General features: G+C 40.3%; 1 protein-coding gene across 5 annotated transcripts in view; it reads right to left on the bottom strand.

Moving 5' to 3' along the window:
• LOC100556446 (proline-rich protein 5) overlaps positions 1-20,373 on the bottom strand; it is a 224,284-nt gene that overhangs the window by 118,680 nt on the left and 85,231 nt on the right. The window contains exons 1-2 of one of the 5 annotated variants that reach the window (XM_062981960.1): positions 12,746-12,964; positions 11,523-11,638 (exon numbers count right to left, since the gene is read on the bottom strand). The exons of 1 other annotated variant lie outside the window; for it this stretch is intronic. The gene's annotated coding sequence lies outside the window, so the exon portion shown is untranslated. Of the gene's footprint in view, positions 1-3,835; positions 5,449-11,522; positions 11,639-12,745; positions 12,965-20,373 lie in introns of those variants that run through there. 3 more of the 5 variants (XM_062981959.1, XM_062981961.1, XM_008111397.3) reach the window with 3 other exon arrangements.

Genomic DNA, 20,373 nt, shown 5'->3' with positions numbered 1-20,373 from the left:
AGCCATATAGGGATTTATAGGTCAGAATGTATAAGTGTTGAAGAAATCTTTTAACTATCATATTTCATCACATAATAGTCGACATTTCATAATAGTCGTACCCCCATTTGCGGGGTCCCGGTATTGGTATTTAAGGATTTCTCACATTAACAGTCACACCCTTGATTAAGGCAGCCTCCCTGCTGTAAACACCCATCCCCTCACCTGTTCATAGACCCACCTAGCCGCTTCCCTCACTTGCCCATCCACCTACCCACCCAAAAACCCATTCATCCATGCACGCACGCACGCACTCACTCACTCGGATGCCCATCCATCCACTGCCCACTTCCAAGAACACCCCATCACCACTGTTTTCTCTCTGTATTTAGGGTGCAGAGAGAAAACAGTGGTGATGGGGTGTTCTTGGAAGTGGGCAATGGATGGATCGGCATCCGAGTAAGTGAATGCATGCATGTATTTTTTTTATACCCTAGTAAAGACACAAAAAACTGGCTCACATTTACATTAGTCCGCCTACCCTTCTAACATTTTCATAGCTCTATCATATTATACTATCACATTTTTAAAAGTTGAGTCTCCTCGGAGAGAAAGGCGGGGTAAAAGTGATGTAAATAAATAAATAAAATAAAATTTGGCATCTATGATGCTTGTGTGGCACATGCTGACAAGGGAAAATACCAGTGTTCCTTGCAGTTTAATAAACCTTTCTGCCTTGTCATGCTGGAATAAGTCAATATGCTTGTTTACTAGGCTGATCTTATTTATTTTAAATCATCTATGTTTTGAATGAAAGGGGTTTAACTCATTACACTTAAAATTAATCTAGACCAGTCTAAAAACAAGTGGATTACAAGGATCCTCTTGTAGCTGTATTGATCTTGTCTCAAACACTGCTGACATAGTATTGGCTGTATACTGCAACCATAGGCTACACTGCATGATACAGCAACATCTTATATCTGCTTGGATAGTGTAGAGATCTACTGGTTAAAGATTATTAGCTGCTACTCACAATAAACATTAATGTTCAATCATGAAATCTACTTTCTATTAAATTAACTGACTGTAAAAGGAAGTAACAACAAAGAATTATGTAAGGCTAAATTCATGCTCAAGATTACATCCCATGGGTACTATGCTTTGGGTCTTAGGCCGAAACATTTTTTTTTAGATGGCAGTTTTAATTTAATTAATCTGGCAAGCTACTGTACAACGGTCCAGTGCATCACAACCACATATTAAAAAATGCAGAGTGATTCACAGGGGATTCTAAAGCTCAAATAAATTAGCTCTTCGTAAAGAATAATAAAAAATTAAAGACACTTTCAGAACCCAACTTTGGTTGGGTTATTTGTTTTTGTTGGTTTATTATGGCATTGACTGTTTGTGATTCTTTTGTTGAAAACCACCCTGAGTCCCCTCAGGGAGATACAGCAGGTAAGGGATATAAATAAAGTTTTATTATTTTATTATTATATTTAGCTTGCAGAAGAAAAGGATGAGAGGAGACATGATTGCCATGTTTAAATATGTGAATGGATGTCATAAGGAAGCGGGAGCAGGCTTGTTTTCTGTTGCCCTTGAAACTAGTACTCGGAGTGATGGGTTCAAATGAAAGGAAAGGAGATTCCACCTAAAGATTAGGAGGAACTTTCTGAACATATGAGCTCTTCAACAGTGGAACTTTCTGCCTTGGCTTTTTCCTTGGAGACCTCTAAACGGGGGCTGGATGGCCATCTGCCGGGATTGCTTTGATTATGCTCTTCCTGAGTGACAGGGGGATGGACTGGATGGTCCATGTGGTCTCTTCCAACTCTATTATTCTATGATTCTTTGAGAGCTGTTCACCAGTGCAACTCTCTGCCTTGGAGTGTGATGGAGGCTCCTTCCTTGGAGGCTTTTAAAACAGAGCTGGATGGCTGTCGAGGCTGCTTTGATTGTCCTTTTCCTACATGGCAGGGGTTTGGACTAGATGGCTCATGTGGTCTCTTCCAACTCTTATTATTCTATGATTCTATGGGCCCTTCCACACAGCCATATAACCCAGAATATCAAGGCAGATAATCCACAATATCCGCTTTGGACTGGGTTATCTGAACCCACAATGCCATATAACCCAGTTCAAAGCAGGTAATGTGGGATTTTATACAGCTATGTGCATGGGGCCTATGAGAGCTATTCACCAGTGCAACTAAATAAATAATAAATTTCATTTATACCCCACCACCATCTCCCGGGGGACTTGGGGCAGCTTACAAAGCACTCAAGGTGCAACATGCAAAATACAAAAAGTGCAAAAACGATAACATAAACCAATAAGCAGCCAACACAAACATCACAACTTCACAATGCCCTCTGATTAAAAACAGCAAAATACAGCAATTGCTGCAGGTAAAAACAACAGTAATCAATCTCAGTCTTGTAAAGTGCTTGGTAAAGAATCTGAAAGTCCTCATAAATGAGGGCCTTCAGATTCTTTACCAAGCACTTTACAAGACTGAGATTGATTCCAAATACTGTTGTATTTGGAAGAAATCTAAATATGGTCAAAGGCTTGTCGGAAAAGCCGTATCTTCAATCGTGTGCCAAAGGCTGGAAGGGTGGGGTTAGCTTGATCTCCCTAAGGAGGGCATGCCAAAGCCAGGGGCCACCACAGAGAAGGCCCTCCCTCTCGTCTCCACCAACCACGCTTGCAATGGTGGCAGGAGCGAGAAGGGCCTCCCTGGTAGACCTTCCAGTCCATACCAGGTCATAGAAGGAGATGCTGTCTCGAAGATAGGTTGGTCCCGAAGCGTATAGGGTTTATAGTAATAACCTGTACTTTGAATTGGGTCCAGAAACTCATCGGCAGCCAGTGAAGCTACTTTAGGAGCGAGGTATGCTCCTTATAACCAGCTCCTGCTAGCAATCTGGCCGCAGACCTTTGCACTAACTGCAGTTTTCTTCAAGGGCAGCCCCACGTAGAGTGTAGTCCATTTTAGATATAACTAAGGTGTGGGTTATCTGAGTCCACACTGCATATACAGTAGAGTCTCACTTATCCAACGTTCTGGATTATCCAACGCATTTTTGTAGTCAGTTTTCAATGCATTGTGATATTTTGGTGCTAAATTTGTAAATACAGTAATTGCTACATAGCATTAATGTATAATGAACTACTTTTTCTGTCAAATTTGTTGTATAACATGATGTTTTGGTGGTTAACTTGTAAAATCATAACCTATTTTGATGTTTAATAGGCTTTTTCTTAATCTCTCATTATCCAACATATTCGCTTATCCAACGTTCTGCCGGCCCGTTTATGTTGGATAAGTGAGACTCTACTGTATTCCAGTTCAAAGCGGATAATGTGGGATTTTGTTCAGGGCCTGAGGCCGTTTTGCCTACTTCGGAGCGCCGAGGGCGCGCGCACTGGGATTAATGGTGAGGCATTTCCTGGGAGAATCTCTTTCGGTTTCTGTGAGAGCGACGCCCGAAACAATGGTTTGGACTGGGAAGTCCCTGTCAAAGCGGTGGTCTGGGGAAAGGTTTCTTTCGAAGCAGGTTGCCTACTCTCGACGTTCAAACGTCGTTTCCAAAAGCCAGTGGCCTCGAATGGGAGAAAGCGACTGGCTCAGCCGGGCCCCTCTTCCAAAACAAAGTGGGCTGCGAGAGAACTCTGTGGGCGACAAGGAGAGGCCGCCCCGAGGGAGAGAAAAGGCGCGAAAGATGGGCACAGAACGACTGGGGCTTCTGTCTCTCTGTGGGACCACTTTCCCCTTCGCCTCCCCGCGGATGTGGAAGAGCCCTCAAATCAAGGCCCAGGCAGGCGGCGAGGCGCCTTGGCACTTACCTGGCCGGCACCTGTCCCCAAAGGCCCGCCTCCCTCTCTCCCTCCTTCCTTGTTCCTTTGTGGCTTGCTTTTCTCCCCCTGGGCGGGGCTTCGTTTGAGGCGAAGGCCTCAGAAAAAGAGCGGGAAGGGCCCAGCTTGCAATTCTGAGGAAAAAGCCCGTATCTTTCGTGCCCGGCTGACGTCATTTTATTGCCCTGTTGCTGAACTACTGTATTTTCTTTCTGCTCCCTCCTTTTACCCTATGGGCAACATTTCTCTGGAATGTGTTTCCTGTTTACCGTCTTTCTCCCCGCCTCTAACCCCTGACACAATACAATAGGGGCCCCTTCCACACAGCCATGTAACCCAGAATATCAAGACAGATAATCCCACAGTATCTTCTTTGAACTGAGCTATCCGAGTCCCCACTGCCATAGAATCCAGTTCAATGTGGGTTTTATACAGCTGTGTGGAAGAGGCCTAGAATGTAAAAACAAGTGGAATCATAGAATAAAATCGTAAGGGCCATCCAGTCCATCCTCCTGCCTTGCACAATTGAAGCACCCCTCACAGATGGCCATCCAGCTTCTGTTTAAAAGCCTCCAAGGAAGGAGCTTCCACCACACTCTGGTGAACAGCTCTCATAGAATCATAGACTAGTTGGAAGACACCACATGGGGCATCTAGACCAACCCCCTGCCACGCAGGAAAAGCACAAAGTACCCCTGGCAGATGGCCACCCAGCTTCTCTTTAAAAGCCTCCAAGGAAGGAGCCTCCCTCACATCCCGAGGCATAGAGTTCCACTGTTGAACAGCTCTCACAGTCAGGAAAGTCTTCCTAATGTTCAGGTGGAATCTCCTTTCCTGTCAGTTGAACCTGAAGGGGTACTTTGACCAAGAACCAATCAAGGAACGTGTTGTCGAAGGCTTTCATGGCCGGGATCACAGGGTTGTTGTATGTCTTTCGGGCTGTGTGGCCATGTTCCAGAAGCATTCTCTCCTGACGTTTCGCCCACATCTATGGCAGGCATCCTCAGAGGTTGTGACATTAAGTCTAAAGTTTAGGATGGGAGCGGATAAATTAAATTGTCCGCATTCAGCACGCAAGCCTTCGTTTGGGGACCCCTGCCTTATACACATTACCCCTGAGCACTCACCTTGCGATGATGATGATGATGTTTATTTATATTCTGCTTTTTTCTCTCCACAAGGAGACTCAAAGCAGCTGTTAGGGGATGATACACATTTCCAATCCTTCACATTGTTAGCCACACATCCATGGATGCTATGCATCCCACTCTGCCCCAGTCATGTATGCAAATATATGTGTTTTCTATTAAGCAGGATACGCCAATTCTGAAATACTGATACTCACTTCCTTTAATAAAATAAAATACAACCCAGAAAAGAGCCACTTCCTCCTGGCAGGAACCCTCACCTCCCACCAGCCTGTTCTGCTCAGCACTAACTCATCCCCCAACTCCATTGCACAAAACCGATGGCAACTGGAGGATTGGCCCCATGCCAGAAATCCTGATTTTTCTGTAAAACTGGGGAGTAAAAAGCAAGTTTTTTTGAATCTGGTTAAAGCAAGCAAATTATCAAGAATGCTGTGTGCACCAATGCGGCAAATACGATTTTTTTTGGGCTCTATAGTTATCATACATCTAGGTGCCCTTCAAAAGCCTGTTGTAACTATCCCCACAGGTTTTCATGCCCTGATGATGAAGGCTTCTGCAGCCTTCCTTCACTATGCTCCCAGGGTGAAGGCTTCTACAACCTTACAGCTAGGCAGGAAATCAACAGCTAGACAGGGAGCAGGGCAGGCATAAAAAAGACTTCATAAAAAGAAGATTCTTTGTTAGAGGCTTTGTTCACTGAGACATGGCTGTAGTCCCAGTACTTCAGAGGAATTTTCCTGCTCAGGAGTCAAACCAGCTAGAACCTGCTGTCATTTGGTGGAGAAGTTGTTTTTTTTTAAAAAATACACTTCATTTTCTTCATTTCTCACATATTACAGAGAGTTCAGTTGTTTTATGATGCAGCATGAGTTACCACTGCTAATTACATTAAATAATGCATTTTTAATCTGGCTATCTGTTTATCTCCTTCTCCACAAACATATCTATAATGTTTGTAATAAAAATTTAAGTTGTATTTTAAAAACAGCAATATGTGTGCCTGTGTTTACACTCACTGGCACTTCCATATCTGACATGATCTTATCTGTCTGTCTGTCTTTCTATCTGTTTGCTCCTGACTCTTACACTGCAAGACGTTCTTTCCTGAAAGTTCTTTAGAGCATGGCTCCTTAAACTATGGGTCCTGAACCCATAGTTCGGGACCTTTCGCGCAATAATAATAATAATAATAATAATAATAATAATAATAATAATAATAACAACAACTTTATTTTTATACCCCGCCTCATCTCCCCGAAGGGACTAGGGGCGGCTTACATGGGGCCTTGCCCCACACAACAATATAATAACAACAGCAAGACAATAAAACAAATATCGCAACAATAAAACATCAGCATCAATAAAACAGTCATAAAAATCAACATACAGCATAAAATGTTAAAAACAGGAGACTAATACACGGATCTGGGCCAAAGTGCAGAATATTTCAAAATGGGGAGAGGTAGTTTCACACCTAAAATGGTCAATAAAGTGCAATGTAATAATGGCAAAGCATCAACGATGGAGCTATTGTTGAATGGGCGGATAAATCAAACCTACAATGATTAATCATCGAAGGCCTTTTGGAAGAGCCAGGTTTTTAGGCTCTTCCGGAAGGAGAGGAGGGTTGGGGCCTGCCTGATCTCCCTAGGGAGCGAGTTCCAAAGCCGGGGGGCCACGACGGAGAAGGCCCTCTCTCTCGTCCCCACCAACCGAGTTGCCAAGATGTCAGGTGCCCCCCCCCCCCCATCGTGAGAAGGGTGGAGGAGCTCCCCAACAACCCGAAACAACTCCGAAGATCTATTAGTTGCAGACGCGATGCGGGCAGTCGAGAAAACCTTCCTGGCTGCCCGCAACGCCGCAGAATAAGCCCCAATAGCGGCTTTAGACCGTGCTCAGTCAGATACGTCACGAGTTCTCAGCCAGCGGCACTCTAGTCTCCTTCTCGCACGTTTCATCTCCGCCAGCTCCCCGGTGAACCAGGGGCCCGGGGCAACTCCACGCAGCGAGAGGGGACGTTCGGGAGCGATCATGTCTATTGCCCTGGACATCTCGCAATGTTGAGGTCCCGAAAAATTTGGCAACAGTAAAAGGTTTCTGAACACCACCCATTTACACAAACTTGCTAGGAACAACGTGTAGTGTTTACAGTGGACTCTGCAGAAAGTGCTTCAGCTGTACTCCACAAAAGCAAAATCAGCCTATTTTGCAAGCCTTGCAAATTCTGATTTATTACCAGTAAATAATAACATATTTTTATATCTATTTTATAAACTCATATACCTGGGAGGAACATAAAAGTAGAAAAAGCTCAAGAAACCCTGCTTAAGAGAGTATGCATTATAAGGACGAGAGGTAGTTGGACATTAATTTCTTTTTCTTATATAGAGTAACTACCAAATTCTGTTGTAGTTGTAAAAATATTACCATATTATACTAGAAGTGGGACAAATGTATCAAGAGAAATGGCACATAGGACGAACCCAACCCAATGTCATTTTTTCTCTTTCTTTTTACTGGTGGAGCACCTGCCTCATGAGCCTGTATGTCAAATGCTCCCCTGGGAAGTGACTTGTTCAACAAAGGAAATAAAGCTTCCTGCTGAATGAGAAATTGCCTCTCTACTGCCACATTCACACCAGCTTCTCATCCTATTCATTCACAGCATCAAAGAATCAAGCTTTCAGCAAAGTTCCATCCTTGGGGTTGTAAGAATAGGAGAGTGTCATTTACTCAGTTAGGGGCAGCAAAAAGGAAAAGTCTGGCATCTCCCCAGAGGAAGATTTTTCCCTAAAGGGCATTGAAAGTGAATAAATCAAGTAAGCTGTGGTTTTTAAAAGGGTTATTCTATTGGTTTTTCTAGCTGTGAAACAGAAGAATCTAGTGAATGGAAGTATATAAAAATTTTGCCTCAGTTAATTCACTTTTATAAGGGCTTCCCATGGTGTGCAGATGAATACAGAAGTTTGTATAGTCAGTCATAGTCAATATTTCAACTTGGTAAAAGAAATACGAGATCCACCTGAATCAAACCATGAGATTTTTACAGAACTGAATAACTTAAGGCACAGTGGGACATCTACTGAGGGGCCAGGGATTTTTTTTTTTTACACTAGCCAAGTGCAGAAGGGTCAGATATTTTATTTTTTTAAAGATACAGTTGAAAATGCATAAATCATGTATAGATTTGAAATTAGCTGACATTAATAAAAATTAATTCCACGGCCAATTTTAAAATTATTTAAAATCCCCCTATCCATTAATGAAAGCTAGATCCTCCATTCTACTTAATTATTAAACTTATATTTATATAGCAATGAATTATATGAACATACCTTTATTTTAATTATGATGCCCTGAACTGGTGAAACGGAACCAAAAAGAGCTGAACTTGACAATGATCATTGCTTTGCTAATCAGCATTGTACTAACTCAGAACATGTGGTTTTTCATACATTTTAATGCATTAATTATATAACTGTAAAACAAAAGATGCTAGCTATCTTTCAACCAATGGACACAAAGTACAATGGTCAAACTTTGCATCCCAGATCTGGTCAGTTAAACTCCATGTTAAAAGACAGATGTAGAAGTTATATATATATATCTCTATGGCTTATGGCCTATTTTGAACTGATGAACAAGTGAAGCTCAGAAGAAAGACTGTAAACCCACAGAGTGAGAGAAGAATCCTATGCTTTGAAGACAGTAGTCTTTTTGTAAATATTATTTATTAGAATCATGCGGACAGTATTGGCTCTAGATGTGTTTGATGTATTTCCTAAAGCTCGTATTAGAAGAATGTCAGTATTGGTGTAAATTGCAGTGACAATTTTAAAAAATCTGGGGAGCACTGGGGTCTTTAAAAAAATGTAGCTGAGCTGTGTGCAGCCTTAAGGCCACCATTTGCTTATTCCCAATGTTACCGCATCTTTGGGGTCTGGATTCCCAGCATGCCTGGCTCCAATGTTCCAAATGAAGACGCACAGAGATAAAGACAGGAACAGGGATATTTACTGCATCATTGATCAAGGAGTATACCGGGGACAGAAGGAAAATCTAAATATGACATGCCTCCCATTTCCAAGCATTGACATTTTATAGACAGTATTTATTTCGTGTCAAAAGCATTGTACATTTCAAATAATGGAAATAAAATAAAATTAAAAAGAAAAAGAAAAAAAAGAAAAGAAATCACAAGCAACTAAATAGTTTTGGACCAAAAGCGGGCAACAGCAACCGCATTGTCTGTAGCCTTAAACAACTCCTCCTCCGTACATGAGGCAGGGCATTGTGGGCAAGCATACATATGCGGAGTTGTTTGTTCAGCTCCACAGTCACACAAGGTGGAGGATTCACTTATAGACAGTGGATTGCTGTGAGTTATCTGGGCTGTATGGCCATGTTCCATACAGCCATGTTCCATATAGTCTCCTGACGTTTTGCCCACATCTATGGCAGGCATCCCCAGAGGCTGTGAGGTCTATTGGGAACTAGGCAAGTGAGGTTGTCTGTGGAATGTCCAGGGTGGGAGAATGAACTTTTGTCTGTTTGAGGCAAGTGTGAATGTTGCAATTGGCCACCTTGATTGACATTTATTGGCTTTGCAGCTGCAACGCCTGGCCGTTTCTGCCTGGGGGATTTTTTGTTGGGAGGTATTAGCTGGCCCTGATTGTTTCCTGTCTGGAATTCCCCCCTTTTTTTTGAGTTTTGCTCTTTATTTACTGTCCTGATTCTAGAGGGTTTTTTTAATACTGGTAGCCAGATTTTGTTCATTTTCATGGTTTCCGCCTTTCTATTGAAAGAGAGAGAGAGATAACAATCCATCTCACATTCAAACACATAAAATTAATACATATAAAATCTATAATACTTCTCTAACAACAACACTGCACGATAAAACATTATAAAACTAACTATAATTAAAATTCAAAATCATTGTTGGTAAAAGCTGACCTCCAGTCCAACCCCTTTCTGCCATGCAGGAAAAGCACAGTCAAAGCACCCCCTGTGCAGTGGGAGGGAAATAGGGTTTTGGAAGCAAGGAAGGCAAGGGGAAAAGGCTTTGGGAAGCAAGGTAACGGAGAAGGCTTTTGGCACAAGGGGGTTGAGGGGAAAAGGCTTTTGGCAGCGGGGGATACTTTTGGTGTTGAAGGGGAAGGGGGAGGAGCAGAAAAGAGGAGGGAAAACTTGGAGGGGGAGGAGGGGGAGGGAGGAGGGGGAGGAAAGCGTGGAGCCCTTCAGGATGCTTCACAGAGCCCCAAGGCCTCTGCAGAGCACCCTTTGAAAACCGCTACTTTGGAGAGTCCTTCTTCCTCTGTGGACAGAAATGCAGCTGGTTCCCAACCCACGAAGGGATGCTGTTTTTGGCTCTGTCCCCAGAGGGTGTCCTTAGTAAGGTAAAGGTAAAGGTTTCCCCTGACGTTAAGTCCAGTCGTGACCAACTATGGAGGTTGGTGCTCATCTCCATTTCTAAGCCGAAGAGCCGGCATTGTCCATAGACACCTCCAAGGTCATGTGGCCGGCATGACTGCATGGAGCGCTGTTACCTTCCCGTCCGAGTGGTACCTATTGATCTATTCACATTTGTATGTTTTCGAACTGCTAGATTGGCAGGAGCTGGGGCTAACACCGGGCGCTCATTCCGCTCCCGGGATTTGAACCTGGGACCTTTTGGTCCGCAAGTTCAGCAGCTCAGCGCTTTAACACACTGTGTCACCAGGGGCCCCCAGGGTGTCCTTATGCATAACTAAAACTGCACAACACAATCCTGCATAATATGTGGGCCTGATTTTAATGTAACCCAGAATTTTATTTATAAGATAGGGCTTTAAATTCTTACCTTGATAGTAAGCTGTATTGAATTATCAGTGATTATATCATTTCCTGAGCTTAGAAAAGTTATATTTTGGGACTACAGCTCACAGAATTTGGCTGGTCAGAATTGCTGGTGGATCCTGGGAGTAACTTTTCCAAGCTCTGATCTTATTCCAATTTAGATCGCCACTAAACCCAGTTCACAATATAGACTCACTGAAGATAGCAAAGGTACAGTTTATTTCATTTAGATCTCATTTTTGCACACGGTGAAACTCCAAATACAATTTTTGGCCCTTTCTTGTAAGTGTGACCTTTGAAATCTTGAGTGCATCATGCAAATGAATGAAGGCTATAGCACAGTCAGTTGGGAAAATGGCGAGGATCCAAGAAAACCTGCTATATGCCATAAAGTAAACTGATTGCAGCGATCGAATGGGTTATTCATCTTTCATGCCGGGCCATCAAACAATAGCTTTTCCAAAAGAAAAGATGAACATAGTGTGCTCATATTTTCTTTCACTCAAAGATATTTTAGCATGCACAGATGCACCAATGTCCTGGCAGGTGCTTGTGTATAGGTTTTTAATTTTGTTTTAATAATGAGTGTATTGTGCTGCTTATGTAATGTATGTTGCTGTTTTATGCTTGTAAACCGCCCTGAGTCCCTTCAGGGAGAGAGAACAGTATATAAATAAAGTATTACTTACTTTTTACTTGTGTCTGAAGATTCCAAATGCCAGACCTTTTCCCTCTCTGAGCAAAGCAGTTAGTGAACTCAAAGGAAAATGTGAAAACTTTTCACAGAAAGGCCTGAATCCACCATCTAAAATTCACAGAATCATTAAGTCATTATCCAAATGAAAAACTGCCTTTGTCTATGAACATATTTCCATCAGTAAAAAAAACCCACTGATGACCAATGGAGAAATGATCCATCCTTTCTTATATAAATGGTAATGGACTGGTCACATAGAGTTTTGTCTGTTATTTTCATAGAACATGTTGTGTGTCAGTTAAAACAATGTTTTAGCTACTGTCTTCATTAAACCCTATATCATTAAGAAATAATTTCTTTTCTGTAGGCACTGGTGAGAGAAAAGGGACCATAGAAAGTCAAGGATTTTGTACTGATTTTACATTGTCAGGATTCCCCATTATTTTTGGAGACGGGGAAAAACAACCTCAAATTGTTACCATTTCTTCTTTGTAAATTGTCCATCAAAGATTTTTTTTTCAGTCTGTCTGTCAACATGGTTGTAAATAGAAATAAGGATGTAACATATCTTTTTGGGCCTTTGCATACTGAGAACATTTATTTTATGTAAAATGCACACACAACCCAAATCCAAGATGTAATAGTTCAGTGGCTTGTGTTCTTTTGCTGTTGTCAATCAGGATTCATTTCAAGAGGGAAAACATCTTTAGAGAGCCAATTTGCAAGTGAAATTCTGTCATGTTCAAAGCTTTGCTGTAACACAAGAGATGAAAAACCAAACCCAAAACTAATTAAAATGGCACAATTCTATCGGTGTTAGAGGAGGGAAGATAGTCCCAGCCCAACCAGGATCTGTAAGTGTGATGTAGTTTATGCGGGACGAAAGTGATTTCTGGGGTATTCAGCCAGGGAGTTGTCTTTTAAAAAGAGCACAAAGGATTGTGTAATCAAGGGCACCTCCTCCCCTTCATCTCCCTGCACACATGCCTGTTTGTTTTTTAAATATATGCTACCAAGAATTTTGTCAATAATCAAATGTCACATGCGCTTAACACACATATGTGTACATTACATCCAACACTCCTTTGTCCAAAGGATGTTGAATGAAGCTCTTTTAGTTTCATTTAGTTTCATTTAACTCAAAGGGATATAACATATTCTGTCCCAGACCAACCTAGTACCTTCCTAACATTTTGCATGAGAGCTCCAGAATACCTGACTTGTTTCCCAGTCTGATTGAAACTGAAATTCAAAACATCTGCCGGGCTGGAAGAAGTTGTTCCACCTCATGCCAAAATCCTTGCTTTCTTATGCTGGCCAAAACAAAAACAAAAACACACAGATTAGGAAGTCAATTTAAATTTTGTTTCTAACATTTCATCAAGCACCCAATTTCCAGATGGAAAGGTATTTTTTCCACTTAAAAAACAGCAACCCTGAGCTGTTTGGTGCTTTATATTTAAATCATGTTATTTAAATATAAAGCACTAAACAATCTGTGACATGGCAACATTTTCTCTAAAACTATGTTCTGAGTTCACAGATGCATTCTTATAACTTGATTTATCCAGACTTGATTATGACATTCTTGGTAAGTGGACATTTGCATGTTTGAACTTTTTTGCTCATGTCCCTGCATGAGAAGTTAGGGCTGACAGAAGTTCAGCTGCCACAAGGGTTAACCCATTGTGCCAATTGTATCAGTTTGAACTGATACAATTGAAAAACATTGTGCTATATAGAAATTCTAAGCGTAATAAAAGATGCATGATAGTGATAATTGGAAATCACTTTAGATGTTACAGTCATGCATCTGTAAGAGTCTGAGGGCTTGCTATAATTATGATCTATCAGAAATGGATCATTATTCTATGCAATGTAAATATTTCTAATCACATCAGCCATATGGACACGATTTGGTTGAACAGAAAAATTTAATCCAGACTATGTTGCCTTGATACTAATTCTGTCAAATTCAGAGTTCCACTTGTAAAATGAAGGTTTACTTAGTGCTGCTTTCTGAATTGAAATTCTGTGCTACTGCATAATTTTAAAGAAATATCAAAATAGTGTTGCCAGAAGAAAAACCAGAAATGACTCCTATAACTTAAATTGCTGTGTAGAAGTGGAATTTCAGCAGGTCTTGCTTGACACATACTACTAGGCACCAGGTTACATGAGCCATCTCAAGAATCAAGGATTGATTACATCTACCTATTTTTTTCCAAAAATTAAGCCGCATCATAAAATACTGTTTCCTTAATGAAATGTAATGTAATTTGAAATTCAGCTACCCACCAAGAAGCAGTGGAAGATCTGATGCCTTGCATGCCTTGCTGCTTTTATAACCAGATAGAAACATGTAGATCAGGTTTGATGGCCCCAAACAAACGTTTATTTACTTTCAGACATGAAAGGAGATCTGAGTCTCTACTCAGAAAGAAATTGGGCATAGGCATGCAATACAGTACAATACATTGTATCCTCTTTGACGTCCATTCAGTGTTTCTGCGCCCTCCCTTGATTGGTTATAAAATAGTCTGGTTTTGATCCAGGTTCTCATTACCTGGGGAAACCTCATGATGTCAGAGGTGGGTGGAGTCTAATTTGCAATGGGAAAAATGAATAGCTGTCATTTGTCAGTTCGAAGCTGGAGCCATTTCCAGAATCTGCCCTTGAGAAAGGACTGGACTCACAAAATAAATTGTGGCAGTCTGAAGGATTGTGGACCGGCCCTCTGCTTTAAAAGTTTGAGGACCCCTGCTATAGATCCTCCAATGATACATTAAATTAATATCCAGTGGAAGTTGGCCATATAGTAATGCTGGAAAATCTAGAGATTTCTAGAGAGGTGTTCTCTCAGGTAAAACAGCATTTTAATTTGGTTTTTTTTTCCACTTTTGTGGAGGTCCTGTGCTCCTTACCCCACAGAATGAGAAAGACTGGCTATATTATACTGAAAATGAGGATATAATTGGAGATGGGGCTTGAGGTGTCTTTTGGTGTTGGAAATTTGGGCAGAAATTTCTTTGTTATTGGGTTTATATCCATTGTTTGGTGGTTGGAGTGCTGGACTGTGACATGCCCTACATTTCCAGTTATGCTTTATTGCTCCTACTCTTTTATTGCTGTCGTGACCTCTAGTAAGCTTTTTGTCTTTTCAAAGTGATCATAACGAATACAAAGGGTTTGGGTGGGATTTGGGGGTTATTTATATTTTGCTTTTCAGTGCGAACATAACAATACCATGGCACGTACTTATTAACTTTCCTATCTCTGGTTTTCAGGTGTGCTCATAGCTGCGTTTAACACTGAACACAAGAAGTGACATATAGATTCAAAGGCCAATACAAACCAAGCAGGGTGTCAGAGATTGCAAAACTGGTAATCAGTGGACTGATGTACACTCAACTTTCCAAGGCTGTTAATAGGAATTGCAATCACAGCAAATTGACCTTTGTGGCCAGCCAAAAACAATCTGCTAGTCTCAGCAATGAAGCTCATTGAATTTCCTTCCACATGCCCAGGAACTCATGCCAAACACAAGTGTACACATCTCAGAAACAGTGGGTGGTAATTACAGCAAATGCTCAGCATTGCAAACCTCCCTTACTCATTCCTAAATTACGGCAATTGTAAAGGTTGTCGCCTTTGGCTTTTGGCAGGTTTTCTGTTGTGAAAAACTGAACACCTAGCAAGAATAGAAGAGCTGCAGGTTTACTCAAAAGAGGAATGCTGCATTTGTTGTATTTCTGCCTGTTGGAAAAATCCGACCACTCTGTCAGAAAGAAAGACGGCAATCTTTTTCTATTATGCCATACAAAAATTGTTGCAAACAACCATGCCTCCCCATATCTGAGCCTTTGTCTCAGTCTCCAAGAAGAGACTGGCTACTACCCTCTTCTGTAAAGTGAACTACAGGAGAGAAAATATCCAGTACTATCGCTTTTATTTCATTTTCTTGTATGATTTTAAAACATTTTTTCACTGATGACGAAGCTAGCACCATGTGTGTTTTGTGCATTCTGGTTGTCTAATTTTAAAAACTTTTTTCCTTCTTTTTTGTATTTTATTTTTTACTAGGAAAGGGAGGGGGTATGTGGAAAAGGGAGGGACAAAGCAAAAGTTTGGAGATAATAGTTTTGTTATTGAATCTTTCCAAATGTCTAATATGTTGCAAGGAGAAAACAAAGAGGATAGGGATTGTTGAGGCATGTGAAGTTCTTTTACAAAGTTATTATTACAACTAAGCCTTCATCTAGCTCTTTAACACACATTTCGTAAAATATTGAAAATTTCAACAATTTTCATTTGAAGTCGTTTTATTATATCTTCTTTTGTCTTCACCCCCTCCTGGTCTTCATCTATTCTTTTCCAATTCTTCTTCAATGGGAATTGATCTTAATTTTTCATAGCAGATTGTCTCACATTAAACATTTTCTTAAGTTATTTATTATCAATATCTACTAAGGAGGGAGCTCCGGTGGTGCAGCGGGTAAACTGCTGAGCTGCTGAACTTGCGGTTCGAATACGGGGAGCGGGGTGAGCTCTCACTGTTAGCCCCAGCTTCTGCCAACCTAGCAGTTTGAAAACATGCAAATGTGGGTAGATCAATAGGTACTACTCCAGTGGGAAGGTAATGGCGCTCCATGCAATTCATGCTGCCACATGACCTTGGAGGTATCTATGGACAATGCCAGCTCTTTGGCTTAGAAATGGAGATGAGCACCAACCCCAGAGTCAGACATGACTAGACTTAAGGTCAGAAGAAAACCTTTACCTTTACCATCTACTAAGGAAACTCTACAATGTTTATTTAAAGTGTTAGTGGGTTAGTATTTATATCATTTTATCGTTATCATGCTGACTTTTTTTTGTATTACATGAAATTTAATGTAATTTTTTTATAGCCCATCTCAATCTTATTAGTTAATATTGTGTATGTACTTCTAACCTTTCTATATATTATAGTTTCTTAACACTTAATTCATCAGTTAGCATTCCTCTCTTAAGTTTTAACATACAAAATACAGAAGAGAATCATATATTATTTATCTTATTTTCAGTTGTCAAATCCTATCGTGCTCATCTTCCTTTGGTTTTTCACAAAGTTTATAAAAGGTTTCCATTCTTCTTGTAGACTCTGCAAGTTAGTTTGCTGTAAGGCTAAAGTTAATTTGTCCATCTCCACCATTTCTAAGAGTTTTGTAGCCCAGTCCTTTGCTATTGCTTGTTGTTTCCAAAATTTTGCATATTCAATTCTTGCTGCTGTTGTCGTGTAGAGAAATATTCTTTCTTGATGTTTTGGTATTTGCTTATCTAATAATCCTAATAGAAAAGTTTCTGGCTTCAATATTATTATTTTTTTTAAAAAGAGTTTCAATTTCATTATGAATTTTTATCTAAAACTCTTTGGTCTTTGGGCAGGTCCACCATATGTGGTAAAAAGTATCTTTCTTCTGTTAACATTTGCAACATAAGTCTGAACTTTTATTTATCTTAGCACATTTTTCTGGAGTTATGTACCATCAATGCATCATTTTATAAAAGTTCTTTTTTACAGTATACTGCTTATAAATTGTAGTAGTTTCTTCCAGAGTTGTTCCCATTCTTCTAGGTTTATTGCTCGTCTTATATTTTTAGTCCATTGAATCATAGACGCCTTTACTTGTCTGTGAATTGTATAGTCTTTCAAAAGGAACTGATATATTTTCCCACTTTATTTTTTGTCTGTAATAATAAATTCCATTGATTTTCCAGCTCTTGTATTCCCCTTTTCTGTCTAATCGCCATCTCGGTTGTAGTTGACTGCAGTGGAACTAATTGTTAAATCTTCTTTTTGCAATTCTTGTAATATTTTTAGTTTCTTTATTGTTTATTTTTCTAATAAATATTTGTAGGTCAAATAAAATATACTTTTTGAGGTTTTTGAATTTTGTTTTATATTGCTATGTGGCAAACCCTGAATATATTTAAGTTTTAGTCAGAAATGCAAATGCAAAGTGGTGAAAGTGTAAATCTGATAGCATGAAGTAGGAACTCCATCAAAGAAAAAGAATGATCAAGCATGTGCATGATTGTGTCCTTATTCTCATGTTTATTCTGGACTAATCTGTCACTAATAATGTTACATCACTTATGTGGCTCAAGTGGTGCATGTGTGCATGCACCTTCAAGTTGCCTGTCAATTTATGTTGATCTCATAGATTTCATTGTCTTAGGCAGTGAATACTCAGAGGTTATTTTGCCAGCTCCTTATTCTGAAATATTTTCTCAGTTATCCTGGTGCTCCAGTAGATGATGCACTTACTCCGATTGTTGCTCATACTAGGGCTTTCTTGAATTCTCACCTCACCAGCACTTGGAAATAATTAAAGGTAAGACTGTGCTCAGTGGGACACACCACCAATAAGTGCACAGAAAGCTACAACTTTAAAGATGCATGAAAACATTTTCACTTTAGACTCCACAAAATACAGATTCTCAAGCAGAAGCTGCTCCATAGGTAACTGGCAATGGGAAGCATCACATTATGTATACTTAGTCTCTAAAGGAGCCTTATATAAAGGACTTATTATATAAAACATATGGTTTTGTATGGTTTTTCTAAACAAAAAATGCCATTCCATAAATTTCCAGTGGAGAATGCCTGTTTGATGCTGGTAGGCACTACTGTTTCCTGATAGGCACCCACCGGAAAGAAAAAAAACAAAAGCACAATTGAGAAACAACAGCGGGAAATCATTGCAGACTATGTTCTCTGCCAGCATTGCTCTGTGGTGCCATCTCTGTTGCCTGTTGATTTAGAACCTTTTCCTCATTTATCACCAGCAAAATGATGTGCACCCCACAGAGAAGCAACTAAGGCTGTTTGAACAAGAACACAAATATAGCCAAGAAATAAGTATTGCTTCCCAAATGATAGTTTTGCTTCAGCCATTTAAGTTTAATATCAGACATGCAGCAGCAATTTAAAAACAAACAAACAAATATCAAAGCATAGAAATGGCCTACACTTATGCACTCAATAAATTGGGCATCAGAATTTGGAAATATCAACATCCTTGGAAATACAAAAGAACTTTAGTTGGCAAAGCAGTGGCAAGAAGTAGACTGCTTATCTTGCCATTCACCCTTTAGGAGGTAATAGGGCTCACCAGTCTTTAAGGCAGCTTCATCTTCTAAACCTCTGATCAATCTTCACTTTCTGTTTGGAATCTCCTTGTTATTTTATGGCAAGAGGGTGGCTCTAGGGAGGTTTTCTGAAATAACCTAGAGGCAGGTCAAAAACCTAATCAAATGTCAAAGTTCCATTTCTGAAGACCAACATTTCAAAGTGCTCATTTGTCTGGGATCGATGATACGGCTGAAGGCAACCTTTCATTGAGGAAACAGTAGAGATGGAAAGTGTAACTCTTTCTCCTAAACTTCTGCTGCCCCTACAATCCAGGCTGACGAATTTGTGAATACTGGGTTGCTGTGAGTATTCCAGCTGTATGACCATCTGAGGAAGTCAGCCATAGCAGAGCACTTGATGAACCAACCTGGACACAGTATATTATTTGAAAACACAGAAATGCTGGACCACTCTAACAACTATCATATCAGACTACACAGAGAAACCACTGAAATCCACAAGCATGTGGAGAATTTCAACAGAAAAGAGGAAACCATGAAAATGAACAAAATATGGCTACCAGTATTAAAAACTCTAAAATCAGAACAGTAAATAAGGAACAGCACTCTGAAACTAGAAGAATTCCAGACCTGAATCAATCAGGGGCAGCTAACACCTCCAGGCAGGAAGAAGCCAGAAAATAAATCTGGCAAGGCCATTAATGCTAATCAAGGTGATTAATTACAACATTCACACTGGCCTCCAACAGACAAGAGTTCCTTCTCCTACCCTTGACCTTCCACAAATATAGAAACCTTCCTTGCTTATTTTTCCCCCAATATGCCTCACAACCTCTAAGGATGCTTACCATAGATGTAGGTGAAACATCAGGAGAGAATACTTCTGGAACACGGCCATGCATCCCAGAAAACACACAACAACCCTGTGATTCTGGCCATGAAAGCCTTCAACAACACGTTCTTACCCTTGTTCATATGCATCTTATATTGCATATCATCCTGCATTTAATTAGTTTTATCAGTTAATTAATCTGTTGGCAGTTGTGCACCTTTTACTGCTAAGCCAATTGGGTCTTTGGACTGTAATAAAGTTTTGACTGATTGATTGACTGACAGATTCCTGGGTTAAAATTCCCAGAATTCCACGGCCCACTCCTCTGGATGGTGGGAAGCTCAGGAGCTGTGCTTATCCAGGTAGAAGTCGGTTGTCCCGTTTGGAGTTACTCGAATTCAGCAATATTTGACTGCATTTAAACTAGAGGCAGTCCCCAAGTTACAAACAAGATAGATTCTGCAGGTTTGTTCTTAAGTTGAATTTATATGTATGTCAGGACAGGTACATTTTTAAGTGTAACTTCAGCCAAAACTAATGATATTTTAGCTTTGGATAGCACTCTTGTGGTGTTTTGTTTTGTTTTTGTTTTTTGCTGTCTGTGTCCCTGTTCAGAAGATTTCACCTCACTTTCTGTTTCTGTGATAATTGGATTTTCAAAAATTTGGCTTGTTGTGGAAACAAGGATTGGCGATAAAGCTTCAGTGGAGACACTTTTCCCCCATGATAATTCTTCCAGGAGTTATTTCCCTTCTTAGGGGTAGATTTCTCTCACTTCCCGTTGTCTCACCCCATTCATAACTGAGTTGTTTGTAATTTGGATGTTTGTAATTTGGGGACTGCCTGTATGTGCGAAGAGATTGAGCACAAGTGG

Source organism: Anolis carolinensis, chromosome 5 (genome assembly GCF_035594765.1).
Source record: "Anolis carolinensis isolate JA03-04 chromosome 5, rAnoCar3.1.pri, whole genome shotgun sequence".
NCBI lineage: Eukaryota > Metazoa > Chordata > Lepidosauria > Squamata > Dactyloidae > Anolis > Anolis carolinensis.
The sequence above is the reverse complement of the archived record's forward strand: the minus strand, read 5'-3'. Positions and strand labels throughout refer to the sequence as shown.